This window comes from Rattus norvegicus, chromosome 8 (genome assembly GCF_036323735.1).
Source record: "Rattus norvegicus strain BN/NHsdMcwi chromosome 8, GRCr8, whole genome shotgun sequence".
NCBI lineage: Eukaryota > Metazoa > Chordata > Mammalia > Rodentia > Muridae > Rattus > Rattus norvegicus.
Genome location: NC_086026.1, coordinates 129,220,158 through 129,247,584, shown reverse-complemented (window position 1 = coordinate 129,247,584; position 27,427 = coordinate 129,220,158). Strand labels below are relative to the sequence as shown.

Here is a 27,427-nt window from a genome sequence, read left to right as displayed (position 1 = left end):
ACATGAGTCCCGATATGGCAGTTGCTTCAGGTTCCTGCCTTCATGTGTCCACCTTGACTCAATGTACCTTGAACCATGAGTTAAATAAAACAAACCCTTTCCCTCCTGTAAGTTGCTTTGTTCAGAGGGTTTTAAGTCAGCAATGGGAAAAGGGACGAAGGTAGTGAACCAATGGTGTAGCCAATCAGAGTGTAAGGGAGGGGCACCTCGCCCATGGCTACGCCCCTGAAGAACATGGCCCCCTCATTTGACTGAAAGTTTTATCTGTGAGTTTCACTTGACGTATCTGAAGGATTGTAACCTTACTGACAAGCCTCGACATCAAAGTTACATGAATCGCGCTGTCACTGACTTACAGTGTCCAGATTTTCCTTCAGACTTAGCGAAGCACACCTGCGGGGCCACACTGTGCCCTGTCTTTCTCCCGCCCTGCCAGACTAACCTTCCTCTTGCTCTGTCGCCATTAGACTGTCCAGGAAGGAAAAGATCTTGGCTTATTATCACACAGGCTACCCTTGGAAAAGCATCCTGATGCTCATAGAAATGCTGTTCCTTCCATAAGGTTTTCACTGAAGATTGTCCATGAGGAGGGGGAATGTGCAAGTCTGGGGATTGGTGGACTCTTCCTTAAGCAATGAAGATTCGTCTCTCTTTCTCCATTCTTACATCTTGTGACACTAGACTTTACCCATCATGATGAGAAAATAAATCTTCTTCTTCTTCTTCTTCTTCTTCTTCTTCTTCTTCTTCTTCTTCTTCTTCTTCTTCTTCTTCTTCTTCTTCCTTCTTCTTCTTCTTCTTCTTCTTCTTCTTCTTCTTCTTCTTCTTCTTCTTCTTCTTCTTCTTCTTCTTCTTCTTCTTCTTCTTCTTCTTCTTCTTCTTCTTCTTCTTCTTCTTCTTCTTCTTCTTCTTCTTCTTCTTCGTGAGCCATATTGGATTTGGGCCTGGCCGTTTTGTGACTGCATAGCTCAAGGTGGCTACTTGACTCTGGGCTGCATGGCCACAGAGGTTTAACCTTGAAATGACTGCCATACGGACATGAGATTGTTAAACTAAAGCCTCTCCCAGGAAGATCCTGGGAGCAATGACAGGATGTTTCAGCCTGAGCAAAACACCGGATGTCCCTGAGCAGATTCCTGAGAAGGGTTCGACCTTTTCAAAGAACATGTCCCCGGAAGACTGTTGCCTCTTTGTTATAGGAGGATATCTTGCAGTGTAGTGATTCACCTTATATCCTTGGGCATTTCCCAAACTCCCCCACCCTAAGCTTCAGTTCCCGATTCTATTCCTGCCTCAGAGCTTTAAATGCTGTACATTTCTCTCAATAAACGAGACCTTGACAACAGAATCTTGCTTGGTCTCCTTCTTCTCTCGCCCCCCATTTAGGCCCAAGGGTAGCGCCCCTTCGGGACCCTGAATAACTGGGTCCCCGCTGGCGGGGACACTTCTTTTCTTCTTCTTCTTCTTCTTCTTCTTCTTCTTCTTCTTCTTCTTCTTCTTCTTCTTCTTCTTCTTCTTCTTCTTCTTCTTCCTCTTCTTCTTCTTCTTCTTCTTCTTCTTCTTCCCCCTTCTCCTCTTCTTCCTCCTCCTCTTCCTCATCCTCCACCTCCTTCCTCTTCCTCTTCTCCCTCTTCTTCTTCTTTTCTTTTTGTAACTGAGTGGGAGAACAAACACTATAAACTGAGGTTTCTTGGGCAAATCAAACCCCCAAAATAACTCTGTGGGAATTAAGGATCTAGAAACCATTTGAGGTTTATTTTCCTTGTGATTTTGAAGCTGAACCTGAGACTCACACATGCTAAGTGCCCTCTATCCCTAGCCCTTATTTACTTTTAAGTCTGAGGTGGCAACTTGCCAAGTCACCAGGGCAGACCCTAAACACTTCCTAAGAATCAGGCAAGATTGAACTTTGCATCCCCCTTCCTCAGGTTTGGAAGTAACTAGCATTACGGGATGAAGCCGACTGAAACTGGATCCTTAAAACCAATGCTCACTGTGGATGGGAAGCTTCTCACACAGCCCTGGTGGCTGTTTTCCAACCCTAGTGCTTCAGAGACTCCTCACAAGCTTTCGGCACTGCTGTCAGCCTAAACCTGCCACAGGGAGCTTGCCGGGAGGGTTGGCTCACTCATACCCATTTCACAGATGTGCAGATAGAGCTGGGCATGGTGATTGGCTCTTCCAGGGCCATTAGGCTTCAGCCAAGATCAATAAAACCTAAATTAGCTATGCAGGGAGGAAGGAAAATAGAAGGAAGAGAGAGAGGAAGAGAGGGAGGAAGTCTTGCTAGGAGGAAGGATTTTCAGTATAAGAGAGAAAGGCAAATATATTGTGACATGGAAAAAACCACACAATCCTATATTTAAACAGAAATTTAGAGTGGGTTTATTAATTATTTCTGTTTCTTTTTTTCTTGTTTTAAAACAGGGTCTTCCTGTGTAGTCCCTGGATGGTCTAGAACTCACTCCATATGTAGACCAGGTTGGCCTCAAACTCACAAGAGATCCACCAGCCTTTGTCTCCCAAGTGCTGGGGTTAAAGGTGTACACCACCACACCAGGCAGATTCTCTTCTTTTCCCTGAAACTATTTCCTATTCTATCCTCTGGAAATATCTGGAAGTAATGAAAACTCAGTAATGGTGAGCTCCTTGACTATCCTGCCCCCTTTCCCCTTCCCCCCTGACCCCTGACCCCTTGATCCTGACCCCTGACCCCTGACCCCCAACCCTGCCAAGGCCATTTGCAAGAAGTATGGGATGGAGGAATAAGCTAAGCAGCAAGACACAGGGGCGAGCAGCTGAGTCAGGAACCAGGAAAGTCCAGGCCTGGAGCTCAGGATTCTCCAACAGGTAAATGACCTAAAACAGTTTGGGGAGATTCGAGTTGGATCCATCAAACACATCTACTCAGCGTGGCGGACAACCCGAGACTGAAAGGACTGAGTCACTTGGAAGACAGCTTATTCAGAGGTCTCTCGATGCAGGGCACAGAGAGCTGGAAAACATTGCAGAGGCTCTGGGGGAGGAATCCCAGAGCAGACTAGTCATCAACGATTCCAGGTCATTTGTAAAGTTCCGTGTGGCTCAGGAACTAGGTCTGCTCTGCAGTTTGGAACTTCTGAATGTCTTCCTGGCTGCACAGGTCAGCGGGTCCTGGCTGCCCACATGCTTCAGGCACGTGCAGCCCAGACAGCCCAGGCCTGCCTCTCAGGCTGAGAAACCTCTGGTCCTGGCCTCATTCCTTACCCTACCCTCCTAAATAGTGTACCCTGGGTCCTAAATAGGACCCTCCAGCAAGCAGTCCATGGAAACTAGGTCATCGCCCCGGGTAAGACATCCTGTCCTTGCACCATATGTAGGATTGTGGAGACACAGAGGACTCAATATGGACCCTGGCTATGGGTTCACACGGGCCCCTCAGACTACGGACTGCTCGGTGACTCACGCATGAGTCTCCAAAGGGAGCGAGTGGGCGCAGCCCAGGCTGACCTTGAGTAGAATATGAGTTACTTCCTAACTTATAAAACAGCCTCGGGATTGCTTGGGATGAAATTGATGAGAGGATTCTGTAACTACGGTCTCCGCAGTAGTGACTGGCAAGTCAGCCTCCAGTTTGTGAACGGGGCTCAGCTCTGCCACCCACAAGCCACCCATGTTGTAGAAGACCGGACAAGTTTAGATACGAACATTCTAGATTCCCTCAAGTAAACGTATTCTTCACTGGACACTCATGGGAAAGAACATTTCAAAGTGCTAGAATCTTCTGTTTCCACAATTAGAGGCCGGAGGGAAGAACACACTTGCATTTTGCCAAGACTCCTTCTGCTCCCTCAGGACCTTCTCTGGCCCGACTCAAGAGGAATATGGGAGAACAGAAAGGCACCGAGACTACAGTTCCTCCCACCTCGGGTCGGACTTCTCTTCAAAGGGGGCGAAAGCTCCACCTCACATGATTTAAGCACTAAAGATGTAGCAGAGGAAAGAAAAAGAGCAGAGGGGATAGCCTGAAGGTGGAATGGACCACCCAAAATGTATGTGGGATGAAAATAAAACAAGCCTTGAGGGAGATGGGCCACCCAGAACCAAGCCAGAATGCAGCCTCTAAGAACGGGGTGAAGATGGTGACCAAAGCCCTGAACTCCAAATAGAGAAGAACACCCCCCGCCCCCGGCAAAGACAGCCCAGAGTGCACTTTTGTTTCTGAATATAATGAGCATGGAGGGAGTAACAGTAACATGGCATTGGCATGCGTCACCATGGTGCTGTGCGTGGTGGGCGTCAGCATGCGTCACCATGGCGCTGTGCGTGGCGGGCGTCAGCACGCGTCACCATGGTGCTGTGCGTGGCGGGTGTCGGCCCTTGCCCTATGGCGCTGTGTGCTCAGGCAAAGGATGCTGGTGACAGAGACTACAAGGCAGAAGCCTCTGTACAGTGATGACCCAAAGGGGAAAAAACAAGATTGGAGCCATCGTGCCTCTCTGCGATGTTTTGGAATCATTCTGTAGTGTTTTGTTACTTTGAGAGGGTGTGCTGTTTGTGTTTAGAGAAAGGGTCTCAGGTAGCCCACATAATCCATCGACTTGCTATGTAGCTAGAGCTGGTATTGACTTCCTGATCCTTCTGCTGCTGCTTGAGTGTCGGGGTTACATGCATGTACCACTATGCCTGGGGTATGAGGAGGGTACACGGGGTCTTGTACGAGCATCTCTGAGTGCAGCACTATCCCCGCGTTGGTTTCGGGTATAAAGAACTACGTATTTAATAAAATAAAATAAAAGTCTGAAGACCATAAAACAAAACCCAAACTCTGGGATAGCAGAGGGGGTTAGAGGAAAAGTACCTGAATCTGTTATAGGAGTTGGGACCCAAGGCTGTTGTCTGACTCCAGGGATGGTTGGAAGAGGCACCAGCTGACAATGAAGACATGTTACAAGAAGACAGAGAGATGTTCTCTGCTTGCTTACGAGTCTGTCACCCAGTCACACGTCTGAGAATGAACCCTCCCAAGTCCCCTCTGACCTCCACACAAGCTCTGCAGCATCCTCTCACCCCACCCCACCACCTACAATCTATAAGTGAGTAAATGTCAAAGAATTTTTAAATTTAATTCGTGTTTAAGTAAGTTTACAACGTTGTGTTGGGACGCCATCCTGGGGTGAATGAGGCTCTCAGAGAGCCAACTGGACACACCTAGACGGGTCCTGAAAATGAGCAACCTTATCCATCTGTTGGAGCTCTTTGCTTTATACCGGGTACTGTAAGAACATACACAAGACAGACCCTGAAACTTGGGTCTTCTCTGTCCTGGATGTGGGGCTGCCAGTACCAGCATGCTCACCAGCCATAAAGGGAACGTAATGGCCTCCACAACCAAACTTCCCCCATCGTCCTTAGGAGCTCTGAGTGATGAACCTGTGTCAGAGTGAACGGCTAAGATATCAACGGCATAAGCATGTTCCCACACGTTTTGCCTCAAGCCCTACAACCTCTATGTGACAGCCAACAGTCTCTTTCTAGCATCTATGCTGGACCGTCCACAGAGAGGCTAAGTCAACTCACACGGCCGGTGGGCAGTGGGGCTGGCATCTAGATGCCAATTCTGACAGGGCTGAGTCATTTTCACTGGTGGGATCCACAGGGTACTTCACTCTCTGCCAACAGTTTTCTAGTGAGAAACTGAGGCTGAAGGTCCCTTGCCTCTCTGGCCCATAGACTATCCTTTCCGATCCTTAGGAGGCAAACTCCCTGGAAACAGTGTCTATGACACCTGGGAAGGAGAGGTGGGAAACTGGAGAAAAACTTGCTGAAAATGCCCCCTGTCTTTCACCATCTTTCTCGGAGAAGGGCCAATTCTTGGCAAACAAGATTCCATTCTCTTCCACTGAATGGAATCCACACCCTTGAGTATACCCCTCGTGACATTGGTCTAGCCAACGACTTCTCATTTATCCAAATCGGCAGTTTGCAGTGGCAGGGATGCTTGAACCCCTGCCTGCAGAGCTCCCTGTTCCCACAAACCCCTGCTCCCAGATCTTCTGATTCCCTCTGGACCCGATGCCTGCTTCTCCCCAGTGGGAGGCCCAGTAGGAACCGTGAAGAAGGAGGTTATTCACTTGGAGCAGTCCTGCATGGCTGTGCACATGGCCCATCCCAGCATGGATGTTGGACCCAGCCCTCTCTTCTAAAAGATGGTAGTTTGCCTTGGAATGAGTAGATCTCGTACCTGCCAAGTTCAATATGCAGCAGACACACAAACCCCACTCTGTTCTCAAGAGGCCCTGCCCAAAGCAAGACAGATGGAGCAGGTCATCTGGCGAACACCACAGTGGAGGCCAGCTCCAGGGCACCTGATGGTGGTGAGGGGGGGGAGAGAGAGAAAGGGGGGAAGGAGGGAGGGAGGAGGAGAGGGAGAAGGGACGGGGAGACACACACAGAGAGAGAGAGAGAGAGAGAGAGAGAGAGAGAGAGAGAGAGAGAGAGAGAGAGAAGACAGGCATAAAGACAGAGAGGGAGAGAGAGGGAAAGAGAGGGGACAGACAGACAGACAGAAAAAGACAGGCATAGAGATGGGGTGGGGGTGAAAGAGACATGGAGGGGCTGCAAACTGAGGCTCTTGGAAGGGGTTCGAATTTCCACTCCCCTCTTTCTCCATCCAAGTTATTTCCCTTTTGCCTTAAACTAGCCACAGAAGGCATGGCTGGTCCCTTTGTTGTTTTAACTGGTCCTTCTTGGGGAAGGCTTCCACAGGCTGCCAGGACCTCAGAGTCAGGCGAGCTCTCCCACACCACTCCCTCTCTCACCGAACCCCAGACAGCAGAGCCAAGAGCGCCCTTCCCCTCCCTGGCCTCCATAGCCTCTCTCCAGGGGGAAAGGCACTGAGCTTACAAAAAATCAGCCAGGCCACGGAGACAGCTCAGTGGGTGATAAAAGTGCTTGCTGCCCGAAGGGGAGAACCTGAACTTGGGTTCCCTGGGGCACAGATAAAGCTGGTGTCTGTAATCTACGGCAGGATGGAAGCCCTGAGGCTGGGTAGCCTGATGTACTCAACAGTGAACAAGAGGCCCTACCTCAGATAAGGTAGAAGGCATGGAGCAACACCCAAGCAGCACCCTCTGACCTCCTCAGGCTGACTGCATTACACATATGCCGGCACACACACGATATACACATACGCACCCTACGCACACAGGAAGATTTATAGTTTTTGTTTTGTGCCTATGGGTCTTCTGCCTGCATGAATGTCTGCACACCCCTCCTGAGCCTGGTGCCAGATTCCCTGGAACTAGAGTCACAGGTGGGTGTGAGCTCCCATGTGGGAATTGAAATCGAAAGAGAAGCAGAGCTCTTAACCACTGAGCCATCTCTTCAGCCCCCATACAATGATTTAAAACGAGAGATTTACCACCATCTGTGGAACCCGGGAGAAAGTCCTCTTAGGTCTCCTTCCCAGTGCCTTAGGAGAGAGAGAAAGCTCGGCTGAGCCCCTCCCCCAAATTATCCTCTCTCCCTGCCTTGTGTTCCCACTGCTGCCTCCAGTGGCAGTGAGCAGAGGGTGCCATGATCTCCCGCCTGGTTCACAGCCACCAGGGTAAGAGGCTGCGGGGCCATTTCTGGGTTGGACCTAGACACTGGGTAGCTTTGTATTTGCAGGTAATCCTTATCAATTATTAGAACTTATGAAATAGATGAGTCCCGACGCTTCTATTAGCAACTTAATGGTTGTTTATTAAATTTTCTCCAATTACAGCTGTTTAGTACATCAGGAGGCTGGGACGCCCTGTGAACGACCTTGGAAAGAGAAGGCAGGCGCTGGTGTTCCAGGTGGCTTTGCTCAGCTGAGCGGAGATCTCATCTCAGGAAGAGTGAAAATTCAAACGGAGAGGCCGTGGATCAAGAAAGGACTCCAGGGCTGGAGAGATGGCTCAGCGGTTAAGAGCACTGACTGCTCTTCTAGAGGTCATGAGTTCAAATCCCAGCAACCACATGGTGGCTCACAACCATCTGTAATGGGATCCGATGCCCTCTTCTGGTGTGTCTGAAGACAGTGACAGTGTACTCATCATATATAAAATGAATAAATAAAATGTTTAAAAAAAAAAAAAAGGACTCCACAGGCAAAAAAGAAACTGTCATATACACCAGAGAACGGAGACAGATAATGGAGACAGCGTACGTGTGCGCACACATACGTGTTTCTGTGTATGTTCATGTGTGTGCAGGTGCACAAGCACACTTGTGTGGAGGCAAGGACAGCCTTGACTGTCATTCCTTAGGTGCCGACTACCTTGCTCTTTGAGTCAGGGTCCCCCACTGGTGTGGACCTTTCCAATTGAACTGTGCTGTCCAGCCAGGGAGCCCTGCTAGCATTTGTCTAAGCTCTACCCAACAGTTATCTAGCAAGAACAAGATATGCCCCACCCCATAGTTACCTGGCAACAGCCAGCTATGTTCCAACCCAGTTACCTGGCAACAGCCATATATGCCCTGCCTCACAGTTACCTGGCAATAGCTGGCTGCTTGCCCCCCAACTTGCTCTTGCCTTCCCTTCCCCCTCTCCCTCCCCCAATTCCCTGCCCCCACCCCCGCATCTCTCCACATGTTCATGGCCGGCCACTACTTCTATCCCTGAATAAACTCTATACTATCCCAACGTGTGGCTGCACCCGTTCCCCATACCTCATCACACCTCCATAGAACATATCCCCCCTCTCTTTATCTTCTTATAAACACATCAAGCCCCAGGGACCCACCTGCCTCTATCTCCCCAGCACTGGAATTACAAACATGCAACACCAGCTGGGTCTTTCACATGGGTTGTGGGGTCTAACTCAGGTCCTCTATTTTCTTTTTTTAAAGATTTATTTTGTGTATATGAGTACACTGTAGCTGTCTTCACACACACCAGAAGAGGGCATCAGATCCCATTACGGATGGTTGTGAGCCACCATGTGGTTGTTGGGGATTGAACTCAGGACCCCTGGAAGAGCAGCCAGTGCTCTTAACCACTGAGTCATCTTTCCAGCCCCAACTCAGGTCCTCAAGCACTTTGTTGATTGTGCCATCTCCTTGCCCAACTCCCTCCCTTTGGTGTAACTTAAAAGGCTAAATAAATGGTATGCTTTGCTTCTGAACTCCGTCTTCTATAATTGCAGCCGTAAGTCCTCAGACCTGCTCATTGCTGACAAGGCTGTGAACCCCAAACCCTGCGTGCCATCCTTTCTGGATGAGGTGTTTTAACCCCCACATTCAGAAAGCTTAACTTTCACCTACAGTTTAAAATGAGGAGGAAGGAGCTTCGCTGTTTCATCTCGTTCAACCCATCATGGGCTCCGCCAATGTATCTAAAAATGGGAATAAAAATAAAATAGGAGCCAATCTTGTACTCAGGACACACTCCCCAAAATTAATGAGGCAACTGAATAAAACCAACGAGGAGGCGTTCAAAGGCCCCGGCTCTCGAGGGAGGCAATCGTCTAGGTAGGAGACGCCATACAAGTTTGGATTCTACTCAGAAAGCTACAGAACCACGAAAGAGGCAGGCATTCCGGCCGAAGTTACAAGCCAGAAGGCGGCATGGAAAAGGCTGAAGCTCACGTGGGCACTCACACCCTTCCCCATGACAGCGTTCAGCTGTAGACCTCCACTGAAAGGGAAACTTGACCATCAGAGCAAGGTGGGGGGGAAAGGGGAGAATTCTAGGAGCTGACACACAAGGCCCTCCTTAAGCCAAACTGTGGACAGACAGGCACCAGGCTAGTCAATCAAGCCATTAAGCTTGTCTGCACCTGATTCTTAGCGTGAGCTCACCCCCCAGGGGACACCAAGCTTTTTAAAGAAACCTCATGACATGGAAGAGAAAAAAGACAAGAAAATAGGTGTGCAGAGGAAACAGTCTGCGGAAGCGATAAAACGTGTTAAACACAGATTTAACCCCAACGCAGGGCATGATGGGGCATGACTCCGAACTTGGGAGTGGGAGGCAGGAAGACCAGGAATTCAAGGTTAGCCTTGGCTATGTAGCAAATTTGAATCTATCCTGGGCTATGTGAGACACTGTTTCAGAGAGAGAGAGAGAAAGAGAGAGAGAGAGAGAGAGAGGAGAGGGGTGAGGAAGAGGAGAGGGGTGAGGGAGAGGGACAGAGAGAGGAAGAGAAAATCATACCGAAAGTGCAATATTTAATAACAGGATCATAGCTGGTGTGTGTGTGTGTGTGTGTGTGTGTGTGTGTGTGTGTGTGTGTGTTTAAAGGACCAGGATATGTTTTGTAGAGCCAGGTATGGTGAGGTGAGAGGGTTGCCTCCACGGGCCCATGCTGAGACATCCCTTCCCCCTGAGGTACCAGCCATACAACGGATATAGTATAGAACAGTTTGTTTAGGGTTTGGGGAGTGGAGTTGAATAGAGACAAAGGCGCGCACACACACACACCCCACACACAGTGTTTATAAAAAGATAAAGAGAAGGGGATATGTTCTATGGAGGTCTGGGGCAAGGGGTGCCTCCACAGGCTCAAGTTGAGACAACCCTTCCCTCTGAGGGGCCAGTCACAGGATGGTATAGTATAAAATAGAGCATGGGGAGGGAAGTCAAGAAGGTAGTAGGGCAGAGAGAGGGAGAGAGAGAGAGTAGAGGCTGGCCATGAGCATATGGAGAGAAGGGGAGAGGGAGAAGAGAGCAAGAGTGAGGAGAGGGCAAGCAGCCCCTTTTATAGTGTCAGACATACCTGGCTGTTGCCAGGTAACTGTGGGGGTGGAGCTTAGACAGAATGTTAACAGAGAGGGGGGAGTGAGAGGGGTAGGGGAGGGAAGGGGAGAGAGGGGAGGGGAGGGAGGGGAGAGGAGGGGAAGAGAGGAGAAACAGGTGGGAAAAGAGAGGGAAGGGGGAAGAGGAGAGAGGGAGAAGAGGGTTAGGGAGAGAAAAGAGGCCAAGAGGCAGAGGGGGCAGAGAGAGAGGAGGGGCCAAACAGACGCTTTTATAGCAAGCCAGGACTACCTGGCAACAGCCAGGTAACTGTTGGGCGGAGCTAGAAGGAACACCAACAATAGCAAGAATAAAACCAGCCAGGCACAAGTGGCACAAGTCTTTAATCCCAGCCCTTGAAGGCAGAGGCAGACAGATCTCTGGGAGTTCAAAGCCAGCCTGCTCCACATTAGCAAATTCCAGCTACACAGAGAGACTCTCTCTCTCAAAACAAACAAGCAAGCAAGAAAACTTTCAAAGAAATAAAATGTACAATGCCAAGAACCTGGCACACTGATGAAGAAAGATTCCATAAATTGGCCCAGGTAAGAACGGAAGGAGTAAGCAAGGATCCCACGGCTTCTAGGGATTCCATTCAGAGACAGCCATACTGACAGGTCTCAGAGAAACAGCTGAGCATTCCTCAAACATCTGAGGAGACTAACTCCCCATCTGGGGCTCCACGACAAGCAAAATGTCAGTCACAAGGGCTACAGAATAAAAGTGTTTTCATACATACAAGTGTTTGGTTTCCAGCCCTGGGACAAGGAACGGTGGTGTATATTTTACATATCAAAGCAGACCTAGCCTCTAGGTTCTCCTCCCAGCATGCCTCAGTCCCTACCTGGCATACCCTGCCCCCAACCCTGAACTTTCTAGCCCAGAGGGTCCAACCTGTGTAATATATAATCTAGACTTTTACACTTGAGCGCTCTCTCTCTCTCTCTCTCTCTCTCTCTCTCTCTCTCTCTCTCTCCCCTCCCCCTTCCCCCCTTCCCTTTCCCTCTCTCCCTCTCTCTGACAACCTGAGTTTGTTAGATGGAACTCCACAGTGGAGAGAGAGAACCAGCTCTCACAAGTTCTCTGACCTCCACAGAGGCACTGGAGCACACACATGTGCACGTGCACACACACAATATTAATAAATAAAATTTAAAAATAAAAAGCTGAAGGGAGTTGGAGAGAAGGCTCAGTGGTTAAGAGCTCAAAGTGCTCCTACAGAGGATGCAAGTTCAGTTCCCAACACCTACTTTATAAGCCTGAGTGTGGTGGTGTGGTGTGTTTTTATAATCTCAGTACTGGGGAGAAAGAGACTGGAGGAACCCCGGGAACTCACTGGCTAGCCAGCTTAGCCTAGATATCAACCTCAAGTCCCAGTGAAAAGACCCTGCCTCAAAAATCCATACAGACCAGACAGTGCCTGAGGAACAACACCTGAGGTCAGCCTCTGGCTTCCGTGTGGATGCATGCGCGTGTGCTCACACACTTACACAAATACACTAGAGCACCTGCACACACAGACGTCAGCTGGAGTCCCGGTCACAATACATCCCCTGCTAAACCCATCTAGGGCTGGAAGTGAGATTCTGTGTTTCTTTCGGTTTTTTTTGTTTGTTTGTTTTTTGTTTTTTTAAAGATTTATTTATTATATATGAGTACACTGTAGCTGTCTTCAGACACACCAGAAGAGGGCATCGGATCTCGCTACAGATGGTTGTGAGCCACCATGTGGGTGCTGGGAATTGAACTCAGAACCTCTGGAAGAGCAGTCAGTGCTCTTAACAGCTGAGCCATCTCTACAGCCCGAGTCTGTTATTTTAACATTCTGCTCGGTGCTCCAGGTGTTGGTCTGCACATGCAGATGGAGAGTTAGGCAACCGATCCCCCAGAGTGCACAGCAGAGAAGCCAGAGCGAGGGGAGAAGGCATCCCTCAGCAGCTAATGTCTTCTCGAGGCCAAGCCTGACATGAGGACCTACTTCCTTCAGGACTCTCCTCTGTCCCCTAGTTCTATCTGGAGGCTGAATGATTCTAGAGAAAGGCCCCGAGTCCACAGTGCGCTGAGGGAACTCATATTTCCTCATTTGAAGAAAGGATCGTGGCAGCTTGCCTTATTTTGTTACCGCCATCCATTAAGTACCCCCGCGGTAGCTGCCAGTCCAGCCCTCTGCAGATTAATGCCCCCTAAATTAATTTTGTGTTCAATAAGCCTCCATAAATATGTTTGTTCAGCAGGCTAAATTGGAGCCTTCGATTTTACGCTGGGTGGATGTGGATCGGCCGTCCCGGCCCGCAGCCACTGCAGTCCACCGGGCTGTTTCATTAGTCACTGTCACCAGTGGCAGACACTCAGTCCCTGCAAAGCGCCTCCAGTAAGTCAACTACTGCTTCTGTTGGACATAATCTTCCCTGCAGTGTGTGTGTGTTGCCTTCCAAATTGGCTGAAGAGAAATCCAAGAACCAGAGAAGGAAGCCTGGGCCAATCAGCCTTCATGAAATGTTCTAGGTGCGACCCATCCCCAGCCTTGTCCCTGTGCACGGCCATATACAAGCCCAGCTCCACTATATCCAAATGATACAGGATTCAGCCTCCAATCCTCAATCTCACATCTCAGATAAAGACTGAAGCCCACAGAGGTTGAAAAACGATCCCCAAATCCTCCAGGTTGTCTGGGACACCAGGGTACCTTGCATGGCCCAAGAGAGCACGCGTGGTAGTGTAGGAATCGGCTGTTTTCCTGCTCTGCCATCAAGGTATTCCACTAAGCAGCTTCCAAGGTCAAAACCTGAGGGAGATGAAGTTCAATGGTATAGCATGTGATGAACAGGAGCGAGGTCCTAGTTGTAATTCTTGGTATCAGAGAAAGAAAAAAGAGCCAAGTGTAAAATCATGCTTCCATAACTAATAGCAAAGTTTGTACAGTTTTATTTTGTCGTTTCTGAAATTTTCAAACAAACCAAAGAGAAAGGAGAATGACCCCACTTGTCGCGCAGCCTCAGCCAGCTTGGACCAGCCTTCTCTTATCCATGACCACATTGTACCATTTATCTGACTTTCTCCAGCATTCCACCGTGCCAGCCCCCGGAGCTGCTGGGTTCACAGAGCTGAGCCTTTCATGCATGACAGACATGAGGCCAGCAAAACCTGCACACGCACATGCACATGCACATGCACATGCACACACACACGTGCACACACACAAGCATACACATATATGCATACATACATACACAGACTTGCACACACACAAGTATACACAGAGACATAGACACACATGCACAATACATACAATAAGCACACATAAATACATTATATAGATATAAGCACAAATACATAAACACATATGCATAAACACATACACACATATGTGAACAGATATAAGTACACATGCACAAACATAAACAACATGTACACATGTGTACATAAACACACACGTTCACACGTGTACAAAACACACGTGCATAAATACATGTGCATTGCATATATACATGAACACACACATACACACACACATGTACATAAACACACACACACACACCCCTCACCACTCCTTGGTTTCAAGCTCCATTGTCTCAGCAGAGCCCCAAGCGCCTTCTGCCTACTCCCTCCATCTTGTGTTTCAGGGCTCCAGATGTTTCCCAGTTTTCTCCGTCTTGGACTCTCTGTTAACTTGTACTCATTTTTTTTGAAAGGAAAAATAGCTTTATTCTATCACCTTCCAGAGTATTCTACAGACCAACATTTAAATCTTAAATCTATCTCTGCACTTATTAATCATAGTATGTGGGGGTAGGGGCTTAACCTTCCTAAATCTGTTAGATTAACTAAGTAACATTCACTTCCTAGGGAAGATGGATTGAAAAAAAGTGTGACAGGTCCAGGGTCATGACTGGGACTCAGCGGGGTAGAATTGCCTAGCATGCACAAAGCCAGGTTTTACTCCCAACTCTGCATAAAACTGGCCACAGGGAGTACAGCACTCAGGAGGTGGAGGCAAGCAAATCAGGAGTTCAAGGTCATCCTCAGCTACACAGTGAGTTTCAGGCAGTCAGAGATACATGAGACTCTGTCTCAAAAAGAAGGAGAAAGAGGAGGATGGGGGGAGGAGGGGAAAGTGGAGGAGGAGGGGATGGATGTGGAGAAGGAGGTGGAGGAAGAAGAGGGGGAGGACTTATGGTGAGGTCATTGAAAATCTCAGTGTTCAGTGTATGGGGAGTAAAGTATATATAAACTGTGAACTTTAATCTGCAATCCTAAATTTAAATCAACAGCATCACTGTGAACTTACAAAAAACTTATTTTACCCTTGTTCATATTTTTCTAGCTTTTATTCAAAAAATATCCATCAAAACTCACAAAGAGGGTTGGGGATTTAGCTCAGTGGTACAGTGCTTGCCTAGCAAGCACAAGGCCCTGGGTTCGGTCCCCAGCTCAAAAAAAAAAAAAAAAAAAAAGAGAGAGAGAAAACTCACAAAGAACATACAGTGAGCTCCCATAAAACTTTCAGCCATTTTCCCCTAACGGTTACTCCCTGTGTCACTCTGGTAATGTCAAAGCCAGGACGCTGGCACACAGTGTGGACGACATGTCTGTGTCATTTAGTCAAAGTTATGAATTTTTGCACCTACCACCACAGTCAGCATAGCATTGTCCCCTCTCCGCAGAGACCCTCCCTCTTGATAATCCCTCAAAATCCCCCCACCCTCCAGCTCACCATCCCAAGGCTGGGCCACCACTGATCCCTTCTCCACCCCTGTAATTTGGTCAAGCACATCACATAAATGAAATTACTATATGGCCTTTTGGTCCACTAATGTCCTTGAAATCAATGGAAGTAGTGAGTGGAGGTAATTAATTAATCTTACGTGGGGAGCAGTGGGGGTTGCTTTGATTTAGAAATAGGGTCTCATGAGAGGAGCGCTAGCTAGCCTCACGCTTGCTCTGTAGCTGAGGGTGACCTTGAGGAATTGATCCCTCTGCCTCCACCTCCCAAGTGCTGAGATGGCAGGTGTGTACCACCATGCCTGGTGCTTCTCTGTCTCTCTGTATTGATGAGTTACGTTCTGAGGTTTATACACACTCCAGGTTTGTCAGCCGTTCATCGCAAACCGTCCTGGTTACTTCTTCTCATTCAATTATGTGTTTATTTTGTTTTATGCACATGGGTGTTTTGCCTGCACTATTCACTGTTGGTTCTTACAGGTTTTGGTATTAGTCTCTTGTCACATATGTGTCCTGAAAGTATTTTCCTTAAGTGTACAGCTGTCTTCTGTCCTTTTAACACGGTCTTTCACAGAGTAGCAGTTTACATTTTGATGCTGTCCTTTTTATTGGGTTTTCCCTTTTTTCTTTATGAGCATGCTGTATATTTCATCACTTTGGACAAGATCATAGGTCCCAACTGACAGGCAAGGATCATTTTAAAAATTTGTATTACATTTTACTTATTACTCCTTTCTCTCTCTCTCTCTCTCTCTCTCTCTCTCTCTCTCTGAGTGTGTGTGTGTATGAGTCTGTGTGTTTGTCTGTGTCTGTGTGTGTCTTTCTCTGTGTGTGTCTGTGTGTCTCTTTGTGTCTGTGTGCATGTGTATGTGTGTGTGTACATGAGCATACATGCCTTGGAACTTGGAAGACACAGGGAAAATTCAGGACGAGGTTCTCTCCTACCACCATGGAGGTTCTGGAATCTAACTCGGCTGATTAGGTGTGGTGGTGATTTTATGCACTAAGCTCTCTGAAGGGACAAGGGACTAGCTATTCTGTTCTCTATATATAAGGTAAAGCTAAGATTTCTGCTTTGTTCTGCTTTGGTTCGGTTTGGTGCTGTTACTGAGTGCTTATAGTTAACTAATTCTTCTAAAACCATTTGCTGAAAACATGATCTGACCCCTTCTCCGTTGAATTGCCCTTGAACCCTTCTCACGGATCGGTAAATGCTAGAGAGATGGCTCCGTTAAGCCATACACTGCTCTTGGAAGGGACAGAGTGCAATCCCCATTACCCTCAGGCAGCGCACAACCACCTGTAATGCCATTTCCAGGGCATCTCCACGTCCTTCTAGCCTCTGCAGGCAGGCGCTGCATTCATGTATAAATGCATGCACACAGATAGAGGTACATGGAAATTAAAGATAAAGTTTTTAAAATAAAATAGAACCAGCACTCTGCAGAGTACCAGCTGATACAACATATAATTCTTTTAAAGTTAAAGATAGTTTCTGATTCAAAAACAAAAGGCGAGAATGGGAGTACCAAGTTCCTAAAACCTGTGGCTGTTAGGCCCTAGGGAGGAGGGCAGAGGGCAGAGGGCAGAGGGCAGAGGGCAGAGGGCAGAGGTCTGCATCAACAGCCTTGGGGACCGGCGGCCATGTTCTCCTGGAATTGTCAACAGAAGCCCCGCTCAAGGACCTTGCTGGCTTTGGGACTCCTCCATCTTGTGTTGGCATCATCTTCGCTTGCCTATGTTCTGGCTGACTAATATCTCTGCTTCCTTCTAACCCATGTTCTTAGCCAGCTGATTCTTGCTAAAATGTAAAATATCCCATCATTCTCTGCTCCAGCAGAGCCCTACTGCTCATTGTTATGAGGTTCACATTTGTTACCATGGGGTTAGATCAGTTTCTTAGTTCAGTGCTAAATTCTCCAACACAAGGCTCCACCCCAGCACTCCTGGTCTACTCCTGCCAACTCCCAGCCCACCCTGTATGATGCAGCCATGCTGAAACACCCCCAACCCCTGCCATGCCCCACACAGTCTTTCCTCATATTGTCCTGCCTCATTGAACTCCTCCTGCTCCATCGTCAGACCCTGGCTCACATGTCCTGCCCTCCAGGCAGCCTTTCCAGATGGCTAGCCAAAACTAGGAACTCCCACCAAGTGTAGCTTAGCATCCTTCTCCTTCTGGTATTAGTTAATACATTCCTGAAGCGCTTTGAGTGAGGCCACAAACACAACCATCACCCAGTTGTCTTCTGTGTCCTCAAGCCAGTCAATCATTAAAGACACACACACGCACACACACGCACACACACACACACATATGCACACACATGCACACGCATGCATGCACACATGCACACACATGCACATATAAGTACACACACACACACACACACACACACACACACACACAGCCCGCACACCTTGGTGTCCTAGAAGCAGTGGCCTTGCTGGATCTGTTCTGAGGTGTGCTAAGGCTACTCACATCCCTTGCGACCAGAGACACGGTCACTAAAACTGATGCAGTCAGGGAAGCTTTCCCGTGAATGAAATATGATTTTAATTTGCACAATATGCACATTTATAATAATAATTTCTCCACAGGACATGCCGTAATAAGTTCCTAATGTTAACCTGGGGCAAAATATCTAAAACAAATTAAATTGGCTCTGTTCCTTGTGATTTTAGTACACTGCCTTGCTAGGGTTTTTTTTTTTTTTTTTTTGGCCAAAACGGTGTAGCATGTAGCTGATTAATATTCTAATTAAAATCCAAATGAGATCGCATCAAGTTGTTGGGTGTCTCCAACACAGGATAAATAAATGCCTTGCCAATAAAAGGCATCAACAAACATGGAAAGCAAAGCTGCCTCCTGTGGAACCACAGGGATCTGAACGCTGATGTCTCTCATCCCACCCATTAATGCCCTTTAACCATAGAGTGGATGTGCCTTGGCTTTGCAGAAGTTCTCGGTACACGCTATGGTTTTTCTTTCACACTCCAGCCTGGGGGAATCGACCCACTCATGTTCTCAGCACACAGGATAATGTTTTACCTTCAGTCACAGGTGACTGGAGCAGGCACAGCTGCTTAGGCCGTTCTGCAGGGTTGTCATCCTGGAGGTTGCTGAATCACAGCACCTGATATCGGAAAGAACCCCTTCAAGAGCGGCCATGATGGCTGACTGTGAGCCTGAGTGAGCAGATGGCCAAGATCACATAGGAAAGCAAGAACCGCAAGGTCCAAATGTGCACACATGTGTTGTCTGTGTGCAGCTGTGTGCATGCATGTGTGTCTGTGTGCAGCTGTGTGCATGCATGTGTGTCTGTGTGCAGCTGTGTGCATGCATGTGTGTCTGTGTGCAGCTGTATGCATGCATGTGTGTCTGTGTGCAGCTATATTCACAAGTGCAGTGTCCATGGAGACCAGAAGAGAAACTTCCCTAAAGCTAGAGTTTTGATGATTTCAAGCTCTCTGGCAAGAGCCAGGAACCAAGCTCAGGTTTCCACAAGAGGTGTCTGTGCTCTTACCTGCTGAATCTCTCTCCAACCCCACCCCCAGACTTCTTAAAATAAAACACCTTTTCCTTAATCTGGGCAGTTTCCTGTTCTCTACCTTTCCAGCAAGTACTAAGATAAAAGGAAGTTCATGCCTAGGTCATGTGACTTCTCCTAACTAGGAGTCAGTCTGTGTCTTGGGTGAGGGGCAATAGTGTCCTTCGGGAAAGAGAGTCTCAAGAGAAAATAACACAGAGGTGGCAGACCACAGGCTTCAGGAACTGAGTCAAGAAAGAGGTCCCATTTGGGCTGGGCAGGAGAGAGCTATGGCAGTAAGGATGGATGAGAGCTGAGGGCCGACATGTTCCCATGCCTCGTGTTGAGGTGACTGGGAAAACTTGATTGAGAAGGGCATCAGATTCTGGCTGCACACCCATGAGTCCAACAGCTGCTGTGGCGTGACGCTACTGTGAGTTTTATTACAGACCACATTATCAGGGCTAGAAGATGACTCAGTGGGTGAAGGGCTTGCCACACAAGTATAAGGACTTGGGTTTGGATCCCCAGGATCCATGAGAAAAGCCTGCATCGGTAATCCCAGCTGGCCTATGGCAAGACAGAGGCAGAACTAGGAGAGCTGAGTCCTCTGAAGCTTGCAGGTTTAATTATTTGTCTAACACAATACAATCCAAAGATGAGCTAAGTTGATACCTGCATAGCTGGCTTGTGGGAGGAAGACATCAAACGCCTTTGCTTCCTCTAGTTAGCCCATTAGATTTTTATAAAAACAGGAATATAGAGACATGTGTGTGCACATATGTCTATACATGTGTGTATGCATATGTATATATTTGTGTGTATATGTATATGTATATGTGTGTATATATGTGTGTATGTGTATATGTGCATGCATGTATATGTATACATGTGCGTGTGTGTACATGTGTGCATGTGTGTACATAGATGTGTGTGCATGTATGTATGCACATGTGTGTACATATATGTGTGTATGTGTGTGTGTGTGATAGTCTGAAATCTGAGCAGAAGTGTTTGGGGCAGTGCTTTTCATGTTCGCTGGTATGTTGGCTTATGCACTGAAGAATGTGGATGCCGTGTGCTCACAACCAATGCTGCAGTGAAGTTTTGTGAGGCCACATGGGTAAGAGACCGGAGAACCACCCCAGATTCTTTACACACTTGATTTTTAATTTTTAGATACTGCATCTTCAATATCTTTTACTGTTGGCAAGTATTCTATGACTCTCCATTGCCGTTAAAGACCCCACGAGGAATCACAACTCACAGCATGAGAACTTTGGCTCCAGCCACTTGATGGAAGAGGGGCTTGCGGTGGTCAGCTGTGTGTTTGCTTCTGGACTCACTGACTCTTGCATCGGCGCCCGTCTCCTCTTCCTAAGCCTGTCTGCTCGATGCTGTATGTGGGCTTCATCCATATTAATACACATGCATGCCTGCCTGTGTGCATACGCGTGCATAGACAGAGGTAGGATGTGGCTTTCACTGTACCCAGGTCCCCAGAGGGAACAAGCAGATTACGTAAGAGGCAAGCATGCTCACAGCTGTACGGGAAGACGCACACTATACAGACCTGAGGATGAGGATGACAGGTAGGAATAGGTGTGTGTATGAGAGAGAGGGTGGGGAGGGGGAGAGGGTCAGAGGTCAGAGGACAGAAGTCAGCCTCAGCTGTTATTCTATAGAGACTATCCACTTTTTTTGTCACTCACCAGGACCTGGGACTTGCTAATTAAGCTTGACTAGCTGTCAATCAAACTCTGGGATCCTTCTGACTCCAGGAATTATAAGCACGCATGAGCTTAGGGGCACTGCTGATTTAATTTCATTACACTTTTATTTGTTTAATGTGTGTGTGTGTGTGTGTGTGTGTGTGTGTGGGTGCACAAACGTGTGTGTGAGCGTGTGTGCATGTGTGCCTCTGTATGTATGTGTCACCATGTGCATTTGGGGATCAGAGGACAACTTATGGCAGCCAGTTCTCTTCTTTCCTCATGTGGGTCCCAGGAATTGAACCCAGGTAATCAGGCTTGACCCTGCATTTGGTTTTACACAGGTTCTGGGCACCCAACTCATATCCTCAGGCTTGCAAGGCAAACACTCTACCGACTGATCCATCTTCCTGGCCCAGCGGTAGACTGGGACTGAATCCTGCCAGGAACCTCAAGCCACACAGATGTGTTGTTGGAGCCTGTGCTGTGGGACTCAGTGGGAGGAAGCAGCAGGTGTGGATAGAACTGAAGTGAACCCCAGCCAGAAACTGGCTGCAGAAACTACACATTCCAGCACTCAGGCCTGCTCAATTATTGATAAGCATCAATGGGCTCCTGCTTGCAAAGAACTCTTTCCTCCCAGGAAAATTAAATTTATTGGACAGCAATAGCTTCCTTTCCCCAATGTCTTATTAAACAAAGATGTGCAACTACCCCGTTCCGTGCTCGCTCACTGCTCATTCAACAAACATCGACTGAAGCCATATTGTGTGCAGCTACCAACCCTCTCCACGCTCGCTCGCTGTTCATTCAACATGGACTGAAGCCACACTGAGTGCCAGGCGCTAGGAAACCATGGGAATGTGGCAGGTAGGACCTTTGACCTCTTTTATGTGTTTCTGTGTGTGTTCGTGCTCACACGTGGATGGGCGCACATGTGCAGATGTGTGTGGAGAACATAGATTGGTGCTGGTGTTTTCCCTGATTAACCTCCACCCTATATTGTGAGGCAGGGGCCTCGCCTGACTCATCATTGTGGACATGCGTTACCACGTCCATCTGCTATTGGCATGGTCCTGGGGATACAGCGCTTCCTGGGCTGAGCCATCTCCTCATACCTGACCCTCGCTCTTGCCATAGAGACAGATGCTAACCACAGGACACAAGCAGAGAGTACAGTTTGGAGGCAGAAGGAGACGGTTGCAAGAGAAGAAGAGGGCATTTGCATGAGGTGAAACTTTGGAATGATATCTGCTAAAGAGGTGCCTGCCACAGGACCAGATCCTCAAAAGTGTCTGACACCCAGATCAGACATTTCTGTGTGGGCCACAAGGCTGGACAGCATGTACAGCATGTATGTACCTCAGCAGCTTCTCTGCTTCACTTCCAGGGGTGGCAAGCCCCTGGGGTCTCTTTCTCTCTGTCTCTGTCTCTCTGACACTCTGTCTCTGTCTCTCTCTGTGTCTCTCTGTTTCTCTGTCTCTGTCCCTCTCTGTCTCTGTCTCTTTCTGTCACTCTGTCTCTGTCTATCTGTCTCTCTCTGTCTCTCTGTCTCTGTGTGTGTGTGTGTGTGTGTGTGTGTGTGTGTGTGTGGTCTTAGTGAAGGTTTCTAGTACAGTGAAGAAACACCAGGACCACAGCAACTCTTATATAGAAAAACATTTTATGGGAGCTGGCTTACAGGTTCAAAGGTTCAGTCCATTATCATCATGGCGGGAAGCATGGCAGTGAGCAGTCAGGCATGGTGCTGGAGAGGTAGCTGAGTGTTCCACAGGCAGCAAGAAGAGATAGCAACACTGGGCCTGGCTTGAGCTACCGAAACCTCAAGCCCACCCCAAAGTGATGCATTTCCTTCACAAAGCCACACCTACTCCAACAAGGCCACATCTCCTGATAGTGCTACTCTGTTAACCTATGGGGACCATTTTCATCCAAAACACTACATGTATGTTCATGGGGGGGGGCGGTGCACATGGAGCAAGATACACATGCGTGTGTGTGCAGCTTATTGTGGACATGTATGTGCACACACGTGTGACAACCAAAAGTCAACCTCAGAAACTGTTCATCCTTTTTATTATTGGAGACAGGGCCTCTCCCTGGCCTGGGACTCACTCATTCGCTAGCCTGACTCGCCACCAAGCACCACAGAACTGCCTGGTCCTGCCTGCTCAAAGCTGGGCTTACACCGTGTGTCTCTATGCCTGGCTTTCTATGAAGGTTCTGGGACTTGAACCCAAAACCTCATGCTTGTCCGGCAAGAACTTCACCACTGGAGCCATGACCCAGTTCTTGCTCCCCAGGTTGTATAGGTTAAAAACCAAGACTACACAACTCTCAGGAGCCTCATCATAAGCAGCAGATCAGGGCGTCAAGGCTGGAACCAGAGTCCCGAGGAGCTTGCAGCTGGGTGTCATTTAGTGGGAGGGTGTTTGTGTAGAAATTGTGAGAACATTCAACCGTACAGAAAAAGAATGCCCAGACGGAAAGGATGCTTAGGAAGTGCCTCTCAGGCAACTTTGGAAGCCATTCTGAGCCCCACCCCCACACTTGCTGGGAAGGAGGATGGGTCCCCAGGTGGTAAGACAGGGGAGGAACCACATCCCCAGGGTCAGTGGGTAAAGGCCATCCTGACATCCCAAGTCCCAGACGGTGGAAGAAAAACCAGCTTCTACAAGATGTCCTCTGACCTCTACACTTACTCTGTGGGACGAGACCACACACTAAATAAACAGAAATGTAATTTACAATCCTTTAGAAAAAAACCACACCCAAAGGCTCCCACAGCAGAGCTCAGTCCATCACCCCATGTGCTTCCCGGCTGTGCCAGTGACACTGCCAGGGAAAGTCAGCGTCGCTTTACTGATGGCCATCTGTGACTTCCATAACTTGCCTCTGTCTGACCTCCCTTGCTGAGTCCTGTGCGGGCTCCCTCATCACGGGTAGGACTCTCAACCTCCCAGAAAAAGAAAAAGTGACCTATTTTAAAATTCCTCCAGGGAAAGAGTCAGTGCGTTGCCTTGGCAACCAATTTCGGCTCCTACAGGAGTCCTGCTTGGTTCTTCTCTCAGTCTAACCTATTTCCGCCCTGATGTCATTAGGACCTCTCCTGCCCTCTGAGCAGAGAGGCAGTCTTGGAAGCATCCTCACAGCCACGCCCTCCCAGCAGGGCTTTCCGACCTGGAGAGGGACCAGGGAAGCAGCAGGGTGAGGAGATGGGATGGGTATGGGGGAGATGGGAGTTCTCTCTCTCCCAGAAATGGGGTGCTTAGGGGCTGAGCAGCACGGGTCTTGCTAATTTGTCCTGCTCCCTACTGTTGCATCTCTGCACATTTTACATCCCCTCAGCTGGCCACAAGGACTCTCTAACCACCAGCTTCAGAAGCCTCCCTCTCCTCCCCACCTTCCTCTCTTCTTCAGTTTCCCCAGCCCTCACCCCAGAGGTCTCCACGCACGCACGCACGCACGCACGCACGCACGCACGCACGCACACCAAAGGAGCCGCGGGATCCATGCGCTCTCCTCGAGCCTATTCGAGTGTATTCTCAGATGTTTTCTCCTTCTCCATGCCATTGAACACAATTCCACCCCCACTTCCGCATCCGCCCCTTGGAGGAGAGAACCTGACACCAGTAGACACTGAGATGTTAAGGGAACCACGAAAAGGTGGTCATCTTCTAGCCTGGTACTGTCTTGTAATTATGCCCAAGTGGAGGGAGAGATCATCCACAGCACCAGAATCTGCTCTGCAGGGGGACAAGCAACTCCAGCAGGAAGAAGGCATCACCCTCCCAGGCTGGAGCTTGTGCCCTGTGACTCCTGCCTTAAGCCAACAGGTTTGAGCAATCCCTATGGACAATGTGCCCTACTGTAGGGGAGGCGACACCCTCTGATGGCCAACCTTGACTTGTAAACTTGATTGGATCTGGAATCAACTAAGAGACATGCCTGGGCATGGGTCTGTGAGGAGAAGACCCTCCTCCAGAGTGAGTGGCACCGTGACACCTTCCTGTAGTGACCAGTTATAAAGCAGTGTTGGGAAAGATGGTGGTGCCTTTGCCTGCCTGCTTTCGCTCCTTGCTGGCATGTGCATCCATTCTGACACTGTGGACACTCCTGCCATCCTTCAGGGACATCCAACTACAGTTCCCTCTGCCTTCTGACATAGACTGAGGACCAGCAGCTCTTTAGGAATCCTCCAAGCCCTCAGCACCAGATTGTGACTTCTGAGGTACCTCATGGGCTAAGCTACCAGGTTCACAGCCCCTCCGGTGTGCTGCAGACAGCTATTGATGGTTGCATGGAGACCGAGCTGATGATCAATGGCAGTCACAGACACACTGCAGCCTCTCTGGTCACCTTTTCCTTCGTCCCAAATAGTAAGACATATACACGGCTTAGGGTTTCTATCGCTGTGAACAGACACCATGACCACAGCAACTCTGATAAAGGAAATCATTTCATTGAGGCTGGCTTGCAGTTCAGAGGCTCAGTCCATTGTCATCAAGATAGGAAACATGTCAGCATGCAGGAAGACGTGGTTCTGGAGAAGGAGCTGAGAGCTCACATCTGGATCAGAGGCAGCAGGAAGAGAATGGCACATTGGGCATGGCTTGAGCATCTAAGATCTCAAAGCCAGCCCCCATTGATACTTCTAACAAGGCCACACCTCCTAATAGTGCCACTCCCTAGGAGCCTGTGGGGGCCATTTTTATTCAACCACCACAATGGGCTTAGAAGGCATCTTAGTGTTTCTATTGCTGTGAGGGGATACCAAACTTAAAAGGTATCTTAGTTAGGGTTTCTATTGCTTTGAGCAGATACCATGACCGTGGCAACTCTTATAAAGGAAAACATTTCACTGGGGCTGGCTTACAGTTCAGAGGTTTAGTTCATTATTGTCATGGTGGAAAACATAGTGGCACAAAAGCAGACATGGTGCTAGGGAAGGAGCTGAGAGTTCTACATCTTGTTCAGCAGAAGGATACTGTGTACCACACTGGGCTTGGTCATAGGAAACCTCAAAGCCCACCCCTGTAGTGACACACTTCCTCCAACAAGGCCACGCCTCTTAAGAGTGTGGGCCAAGCATTCAAACACACAAATCTATGGGAGCACTCCTCTTCAAACCACCATAGAAGGGCTCCCCCTTGAAGCACATCTTTATCATTGAAGAACTGGGCAGGACCATCAGAAAATAAGCATTGAGCAAAAAATGTAAGTCAATGCAAACAGGCATGGACCTTAAACTCACAAAGAGGAATGAGTGATGGCTCGCTTTCTCACGGAGACCCTCAGCTGTCTTCTGCCCTGAGACCTTTGTTATCAGTGCCCGTTCATTGCTGATGGACTTCGCAGCCATCGGAACACATTCTTTAATGACATGTCTGCATTTTAAATGGCAAATAAATGATGTTGCCTCTCAGCCACCTGCCGGAGGAAGGAACCTGGGAGATCCTCTCAGCTGATGAGAAGGAATTTCTAAGCTGCTTGTGGGTGCTGGGGCCAGACACACAGCTATAAATTTGGGGAGAGGGGGTAATAAAGTTCGGGGGGTGTGGAGCAGATTCTGGCTGGCTCATAGAGGCTGCCCTGGGTCTCTTAGAGGGTTAACTCCATGTTAGGGCTGCCGGGAAAGAGCTTGGTTGCTTGATAAGTGGGCCTCTGGAAGGCTCTAAAACCCACCCTGGCCCAGGAGACCTGGCACTGAAAACTGGCATTGACTGTCCAGAACCAAGAGCATCTGGACAAAGCTGTGTCACCTCTTAAACCTTGGTAGATTTCGCATCTGCCTAGACAGGGCCTGTCTCTCTCTCATGCTCCTCCCCCAATAGAACAAAGTAACCAAAAACTTACCTTCTGGTCTTCTAAGAAACATGCAGGCTGGTCTCTCCCTCACACTCCTCCCCCATAAAACAAAGTAACTAAAAACTTACCTTCTGGTCTTCATTTCTAAGAAACATTCAAGTTTGCTGAGTCACAGCCCCAAGAATGCCTGTGTTCCCCGCATCTACAAGATAGAGTTAAATCACTTATTCAGAGCCAGAAGCTTTGAGCCTGGGCAGCCAGCCCCACAACTGCCTTTTCTCTTGGCCTTCCTAGAAGACAACAGGTCAGAAGAATGAAGAAAGGTATGGCAGCCAGGTGCTCCGTGGGAGAGTCTAGGTGCTCAGTGGGGAGGCTGGAGGGGTTTCTCGGAGCAGCTGCCAGGGGCATGGAGAGCTGACCTCAGATCTTTATAGATGGAAGGGCTTTTGTTGGCTGGCTTTTTCTAACATAGGTCCAGGAAAGGCCCAACTGGGATTTGTAACATCCCATTTTCTCCGTTGCTGTCCGTGCGTTATGTGGCCCTTAAAGGGCGTTTTACTCCATCTGTGTGGTCATGGACTCGGCACATACCCTTAGCAAACGGGACCACTGAGGACATCGGTGAGCAGTCCGTCCGCACCTTCTCCCCCTCAGCCTCCCTTATCAGCAGTCAGCTGGTGATCTGAGGAGAAAAGGAGAGGGGAGAGGGGAGAGACAGACAGACAAAGGTTAGTATGTGTGGTGGAAAGTAGACAGGGAGGAGACCAAGCCCTGGGAGCCCATCTCTCCCCGAGCCTGGAGCATCCATCCCTGGCCCTTTGATCAGGGACCCCATGCTGGGCCTTGTTCGTGAGACTTTTAAATTCTCTTTCATTTTATTGAGCAGATTCCCTCCCCACCTCCGTCCCTGAATC

At 48.6% G+C, this 27,427-nt stretch overlaps 2 long non-coding RNA genes across 5 annotated transcripts in view; one reads left to right on the top strand and one right to left on the bottom strand.

Moving 5' to 3' along the window:
• The first annotated feature begins 3,681 nt into the window (after nt 1–3,681).
• LOC134480115 (uncharacterized) lies at nt 3,682–8,103 on the top strand. The gene is made up of 2 exons (XR_010054311.1): nt 3,682–5,075; nt 7,748–8,103. It is a non-coding gene; the product is annotated as an uncharacterized LOC134480115 (long non-coding RNA).
• Nucleotides 8,104–11,079: 2,976 nt separating this feature from the next.
• The window catches only part of LOC102549893 (uncharacterized), a 30,808-nt gene continuing 14,460 nt past the window's right edge, over nt 11,080–27,427 (bottom strand). For 2 of the 4 annotated variants that reach the window (XR_010054522.1, XR_010054525.1), the window contains one exon: nt 11,080–27,195. This is a non-coding gene — a long non-coding RNA (uncharacterized LOC102549893). The remainder of the gene's footprint in view (nt 27,196–27,427) is intronic. The other 2 variants (XR_010054524.1, XR_010054523.1) reach the window with 2 other exon arrangements.